Source organism: Hipposideros armiger, unplaced genomic scaffold (genome assembly GCF_001890085.2).
Source record: "Hipposideros armiger isolate ML-2016 unplaced genomic scaffold, ASM189008v1 scaffold_29, whole genome shotgun sequence".
Taxonomy (NCBI): domain Eukaryota; kingdom Metazoa; phylum Chordata; class Mammalia; order Chiroptera; family Hipposideridae; genus Hipposideros; species Hipposideros armiger.
Window position 1 is genome coordinate 1809505 of NW_017731379.1, and position 7346 is coordinate 1816850.

General features: G+C 49.6%; 1 protein-coding gene across 2 annotated transcripts in view; it reads right to left on the reverse strand.

Moving 5' to 3' along the window:
* CUEDC1 (CUE domain containing 1) overlaps positions 1–7346 on the reverse strand; it is an 87876-nt gene that overhangs the window by 37482 nt on the left and 43048 nt on the right. The window contains exon 1 of one of the 2 annotated variants that reach the window (XM_019636759.1): positions 106–129. The exons of the other annotated variant lie outside the window; for it this stretch is intronic. The gene's annotated coding sequence lies outside the window, so the exon portion shown is untranslated. Of the gene's footprint in view, positions 1–105; positions 130–7346 lie in introns of those variants that run through there. 2 annotated transcript variants of the gene reach the window in all.

The window sequence follows — 7346 nt, forward strand, 5'->3', positions numbered from 1 at the left end:
CCGTACTACTGGAACCCAGCCTGCTAATGGCTATAACTTCTCTCTCTCTCTCTCTCTCTCTCTCTCTCTCTCTCTCTCTCTCTCTCTTTCTTAGCCACTGCTCACCTCTCTGCTCAGCTCCAAATTACTTCCTTACTTCCGAGGAGGCTGAATCCCCAATTCCCAGAGGGGACAGTGTGCCCGGTGAGGCTGCCAACAAGCTAAGGCCAGCTGGGTGGCCCTCCTTCACAAAGAAGCTCACAGCTCAGCTTAGTTTAGCTGCCCTGGCAGTGGAGAGCAACTTGAGAAAAGCTGAGACTGGTGGGGAAGATGGTTCTGGGCTGCATGCCCTCCCCAGTGCCAAGCTCAGCTCGCATTTTCCAAAAAGGGCTGAGAGCTGGGGAAATGGTGACCCATGTGTGCAAAGCCATGAGTACACAGCGATTTGTGACAGCAAAAAAGGGCGACTCCCTCATATCTAATCTCAATCCCCAGTAACCAATAAATAATCACAAGGTGTTTACCACAAAATAAGAAAGCACGCAGCCGAGATCTTCAGGTGCCAGCATGGAATGATATGAAAATCCAAGTTGCAGGGCCACGTGTACACAAGGATTCTTGTTGAAGTGTCTTGAGTGTATGCTCATATATTTGGATGTGCACAGGAAGATGTCTTAAGTGGCTATGCATCAGATACTAAGCAGCAGTTACCTAAGAGGTAGGGGTGCATTGGGGTTTTGCTGTTTACTTCATGTACCTCTGCATCCTTTGAAGTTTTTACAAACATGCATTATTTCTATACGTTAAAATTAAGAATTTTTTTTAAGTACATTGCTGGTGCAGATGTAAAATGGTACAGCTGCTGTGAAAAACAGTTGGGTGGCTCCTCAAAAAGTTAAACACAAAATTACCATATGATCCAGCAATTCTACTCCTAAGTATATACCCAAAAGAACTGAAAGCAGAGATTCAAACAGATGTTTGTACACCCATTTTCACAGCAACATTATTCACAATAGCCCAAAGGTAGAAACGACCCAAGTGTCTATCGACAGATGAATGGACAAACAGAATGTAGTATATACATATAGAACAGTGGATTATTATTCAGCCATAAAAAGGAATGAAATTCTGATATACACTACAACATGGATGAAACTTGAAAACATGCTAAGTGATATAAGCCAGACACAAAAAGACAAGTACTGTATGATTCCACTTTTATGAGGTACCCAGAATAGGCAAATCAGGATCCCAGAGATAGAAGTTAGAATAGAGGTGACCAGGGGCTGAGCGGATAGGAGGATGCAGAGTTACTGTTTAACAGGCAGAGTTTCCGTTTGGGATGATGAACAAGTTCTGGGAATGGATAGTGGTGACAATCGAACAACACTGGAAATATACTTAATGCCACTGAATTGCCACTTAAAAATGGTGAAAATGGCAAATTTTTTGTTATGTCTATTTTATGACAACAACAATAAAGAGATATCAAGCAGGATGAGGCAGTGGGTTGTAGAAGAAACAGTGAATTGCTGGGCAGAAGGGGGCACTACTTGGGCTATTCAGAGAGGGGGCAACCAGCACACAGGAAATCCTGCCCTCACAGAGGAGCTCTGTCTCCATCTGCGTGGAGTGGGCCAGGGGACAATGACACCCCTGTTGATGAGGACTGTTCACGTGGTCAGCAGAGTCACACATGCCACGGGGCTGTGAGGAGATGGCGGTGCAGGGATACTTTCTGGGACGTGTGCAATAGTTGGGTTAGGATACATTAGGAAACAGCTACTAGAAAAGTTTGCTGTGCCGGAACGTCAAGCATGCATCGGAGAGCCTTGGGTAGAAGGGGAGGGGAGAGGAGAGATGGCGTGCCTATGCTGCAGGAGGACAGGAAGAGCAGAAGGAGACAGGATAAGCAGAGGTCCGTCCTAGAGGGCGCTCTGGCAGGCAGAAATCTCTCATTCCTTCATCATTCATTCAACGAACACCACAGAGCACTCCCAGGTGCTAGGCAGTGGGAAAGCGGGGGTGGGCGGGAATAAGAGGACCCACCCATCTGGTAAGTATCTTAGTGCACTTTCAGTCCCACCACCCACCTTGCTCAAAAAATATACACACATATAAAAAAAGAACCCCAAAGCTGTCCCCCACCTCCACCTTCTCACAGAAGGCAAAAATCCTTCTTACTTAAGGCCAAGCATTTCCATCCAGAATAAGAAATAAAATCAAAACTGCCAGCGTGGGCTGGCCTCCCTGGTGACTGGGCCTTATTCACACGATGTGTGTCTATGTGCGCAGACGAAAGAGGGCGCAGGCAGCTCAGAAACATCTCGACTTGGCCACTTAATGGCCTTCTCAGAGACCCACTCCAAGGACTACTGTCCAATAAGGTAGCCAGTAGTCACACATGGCAATATAAATTTATATTTTAACTAATTAAAATTAACTAAAATTTAAAATTCGGAGTCTCAGTTACACCATCACATTTCAAGTGCCTAAGAACCACCTCAGCTAATGGCCATCATAGGGAACAGCACACACATTTCCAGCATCGCAGGAAGTTCTATCACAGTGCCATTCTAGAGCCGAAAAGGGAGCCCTCCCCCTTAGCAGTGTGAAGATTGGAGGGCTTTATTACAATTATCTGGGGGAGACCAAGGACTGTGGACAATTGATCTCCAACAGAGGAGCTCTTCCACATCCTTCTGGGAATGGTGGGTAACTGCAAAGACCCCTTCTGGGCAGGCAGAGGTAGGGTGAGGCCTTCTCCCCACTGGTGTCCTCAGGCCTCATCCAAGATCAAAACTTTGGCCTGGTTGTCCCGTGAAACTTGACACCCCAGGCAGAGAGGAGCAGAACTCCAGGTAGGATCCCAAGTTCTAGTTTCAACACTCGCAGGGCCCCTCTCTGAGGATCATATTCAGAAAAGTCCCTCCAATTTGCTTTGCCACGAGGAAGGGGGTGAAGAGCATCATCGGGACTTATCCACTGTCCTCTCTCCAGGGCGTGTCCCATGGTGGCCCTGGCACTGCCACCTTAGGCTTTTCCAGAGCAATGGGAAAGACAGGAAAAGGGCAGCTGAGGCAGGGGTATGTGTGTGAGGGATGGGGGTGTGTGAGGGGTGCAGGTGGGGGGGTAAGTGCTTATTCAAGGTAAAAAAAAAAAAGTATTTCAAGGAACCAGATGGGTCAGACTAAGGAAATGAACTGAAAGGGGTTCATGCAAATGATGACTGAGTGTTTGGCTTGTTGTTTTTTTAACTAACCAGAGAGAGAAAAATTGGTCAAGGCATCTCCCAGCCCTGCAAAACCCATCACACATGATAGGAAATGGCTGAGACACCTTCGCTCCTAACTTATCTCCTAAAGAATTTTCCCATTTGAGTCAAAGGGGCATCACCATTCTCCTCCCAAGTTGTCTCAGCTTGACCCTGAAAGTCAACTAAAATGAGCTGTGAATCTGTCGTTTTTCCAGCAAGCCACAGATTGGAGGCTGTGGGCTGGGCAGTGAGTGAGCAGACAACCTACTAAGTATGGAAACAATAGGGAAGGAGGCCTGAGGCGGAGCCTGGGCTCTGGTCCTGGCTCTGTGACATGGATCCCTGAGCAAGTTTTTTCTTTTTAACTTTTTAAAAAAATAAATAAATAAAACAGATATGGAAAACTGCATTAAACAGCTGTAAGTTTAATGAATGAATTCAATGAATAAAGCAAACACCTTGTAAGAACTCATGTCAAGAAACAAAACTTTGGGGCAGCCGGTTAGCTCAGTTGGTTAGAGCGCAGTGCTCTTAACACCAAGGTTGCCGGTTCGATCCCCACATGGGCCGCTGAGTTGCGCCCTCCACACTAGAATGAAACAACTACTTGACTTGGAGCTGATGGGTCCTGGAAAAACACACTGTTCCCCAATAACATTTTTTTTTTTATTAAAAAACAAAAGAAAGAAGGGCCGGCCGAGTGGCTCAGTTGGTTAAGAGCTCGCTCAAGAGTTTGAGCTCTGAGCCACAGCGGTTCGAGTCCAGCCTGAGCTGAGCAGCCGCTGAGCTGCCAACAGGTAGCAGGATGGCTCAGCTTAAAAAAAAAGAAAGCAATGAAATGAAACTTTGCCAGCCACTCCAAAACTCCCTCCATGTGCCACCAGCTGACTTTTATAGTAATCACTCCCTTGCAATTCTTTGTCACCTAAGTGTACATCCCTGGACACTTATACTTTAGTTTTGTATGCTGTTTGTCTTTTAAGTCTATTTTAATCTATGGGTTCCCCCTTCAGCCCTTTTTCCCTTATAATTTATGAATTGAAGATCCTAGGCCATTTAACTATATAGCCGTCCCTACTGACTGAAGTTCATGGAACAAGTTTCCTTTTCTTTCTGATCCTCAGTTACTTCTTCCTGACCAATACTGCCCTGCCCAACTTATGGGACTCCTGTAACAATAAAAGAGACAGCCAGAAAGCACATCAAGAAATGCTCATGATATTTTGTTAAGCAAAAAATGCAGGATGCCGGCAGCAGGCGTGAGCTGCAGTGAGCTGCAGTGAGTCGCAGTGAGTGGCCGTCCAATGGCCGGCGAGCAACTGCCTCACCCGGGAAGAGCGCAATGATCACAATACCAACATGGGCCAGTGAAGCGACGTCCTCCACAACTAGACTGAAGANTTCTCAACCTTTCACAGGGGTCGCCTAAGACCATCGGAAAACACATATTTTCGATGGTCTTAGGAACCGAGACACCGCTCCTCTATCCGTCTCCAGGCCCACATGCAGATATGCCCACATACGAGTACCCGGCGACCCCTATGAAAGGGTCGTTCGACCCCCAAAGGGGTCGCCACCCACAGGTTGAGAACCGCTGAGCTAGACATTCCTCAGTTCCTTGGCTCCTTGATATTACCATGTATTCAGCAAGTGCTCAAACATTGCTTGCTAATGGCAAATATATCATTCACTCATCCTTCAAGGTCTATGAATCCTTGAGTGTGGGGCATGGGGGTTATCAGACCCACAGCCCATGGACACGGGGTGAATTCAGATTCATGCTACCTTTGTGTATGGTGAACCTGTGTGTGCGCGCGTGTGCAAAATAGCCAAAGGGGAAGGACGGACAGTGGGAAACATCTGTGAACTGTGCCCAGGGTCTGCTGATCCTTGCCATTTAAGAATCCCAAAACAGATCATTCTCACACTCTGAGCGCGTTGACTGCTCCAAATGATTGTGCTTTCCGTGTGCACAGCACTTAACAGTTTACAATGCTGAGGGAGCGTCCACAAGTCCTTTCCATTTAGCCAGGCTCTAGGGTGGGCATGGACCCCACCGCAGGGGACTCTCCCTGGCACTATGCGAGGCACTTTACCTATACGGAGCCCTCACAACAGAACCGCAAGGTAGGAAGTGTTATTTTGCAGATGAGTAAATTGAAGCACAGAGGAATTAAGTAACTTGTCCAAGGTCTCACAGCCAGGAAGTGGTAGTCAGGATTCTACCCTAAATCCCACACTCCCAACCACTCACCACACTGTCACCCCACTTAGAGTGGTGAGCCACTGCAGCTGTGCCTAGGGCAAAGACAGAAACTGAGGCTCCAGAAGGACTGGGAACATGGGGTCCACCTGGCAATGGTTCCACCTGCAGGCATCCAGGAGCAGGAGAGAAGCCGCTGTGTGGAGCAGGTCCAGCAGCAGGGAGGTGGAAAAGAGGTGAGCACACCCAGCTCAGTCCTGCCACATGTCTCCTCAGCGCCACCGCCATCCCAGACCCGGAGGGGACCTCTCCAGGCTCCCACTCGCACCCCAGCAGGGCCTCCCTGTCCCAGTCTGGGCTCGTGTCAAGTCGTGTTCCCATCCTAACCGCACCGGGCAGCAGCCTGAGTGAGTCAAGGCCTGGCAAGAGGAAGTGGCCACACTTGAAAATCATTAACATGCAGGGCTGAGCTTGGGGCCTTTGTTCTTGAGCAAGGACTGTAGCATTTCACTTTCAGGAAGGAGCTGGGAGGGTGGGGCAGGCTCGGAATTGTACAAGCAAAGGCACAGGTTCAGACACACACAGGTCCCAGGTGGAAGCCGACTTAGACGGCCCCTGAGGGGAAGCACCAGCTAACCTGCAGCCCTCACACCTGGTGGGTCCACGCAGAGAGTATGGGCCAACCCAACTCCACCGCTTTTCAAATCAAAGAGGCCTTCCCACAACCGGTACCTCAGGCTTTGTGATCAAGCGTCTGCCAAGTCAGGGAAGCCAAGTGCAGGAAGGAAGGAGAAAGACAGCAGAGGGAGGGTGGGAACTCAAGCCATGGGACCACAGCCATAGTGGGAGCCCCAGGTCCCAGAGATGAATGACACACACCCCCATCCGGCTGGGAGGGGCAGCCCCAGCTCTCGGAAGACTGCCTTCCTACGCCCCCCGCTTCTCAAAAGATGGCATCCCTCTTTCAACCGTGCAGATGTCACGTGTCCCCCATGTCCCCCAGATGCAAGGCAAGAACAGCAAACAGCTCTCCCAGGTGCCCTTGTGGGCCTGTGTCCAGGGCAACTTTCAGGGAGAAAAGTCAGTTGACAAGGAAAAACCTGTTTTTTAAAAATGTAATACAAATAACAAGAATAAAACAGGCTTTGAGCAAGCCCCACGGGCCTTTGGAACCAGGACTGTCCCTGTGTCCCAGGGAATGGGCCCTGCTCCCCTCCCCACCTTGCAGGGGTCAGTCAGAGGCTAAGGTTTCACTCTGCTCCCCTCCTGCACCTCATTAGAGCTTAACCTCCAGGCCCTTGAGGAAATTGGGAGAAATGGGACCCTTGTCCTCTGTCAATTTCAAAGTAAACAGTTCTCTGTGGGATCTCCCTCCTTTGGGGGGTCCCCTCACACTCTCAGACCGCCCCTCCTTTCCACCCTCCCTAGGTTCCTCCGGGGCGGGTGGCGACCTGTTTAGGGAAGTTGCCCTTTCTCTCCACATGGCAGAGGCCGGCCACCCACCAGGTCCAACTCACCCCCCTCAGAGCCTCTCTGTTTGTAAAGGGCTTTCAGGGACAGGAAGCAATAAACAGAGTCAAGCGGCCAAGGCCAAGACGAGGGGCTGATTATGCAGTTTATGGATTTTCCAGGCCTCTTGGTACTCCCCCACCAGCTGCCTGGGGCTCAGCGGAGAACGGTGCTAGAGAAAGACAGGCTGGCCCTTGGCTGGAAAGGTGGCCTTTTGACAGGACTAAGTTGGGTCTTCCGGAGCATATGTGAGCCTGCCACGATGGCTCTGTAAGCACCTTCTCATAGCCCCAAAGAGAAACCCCCGCCCTGCGTGCCCCGTACTACTGGAACCCAGCCTGCTAATGGCTATAACTTCTCTCTCCCTCTCTCTCTCTCTCTCTTTCTCTCTCTCTC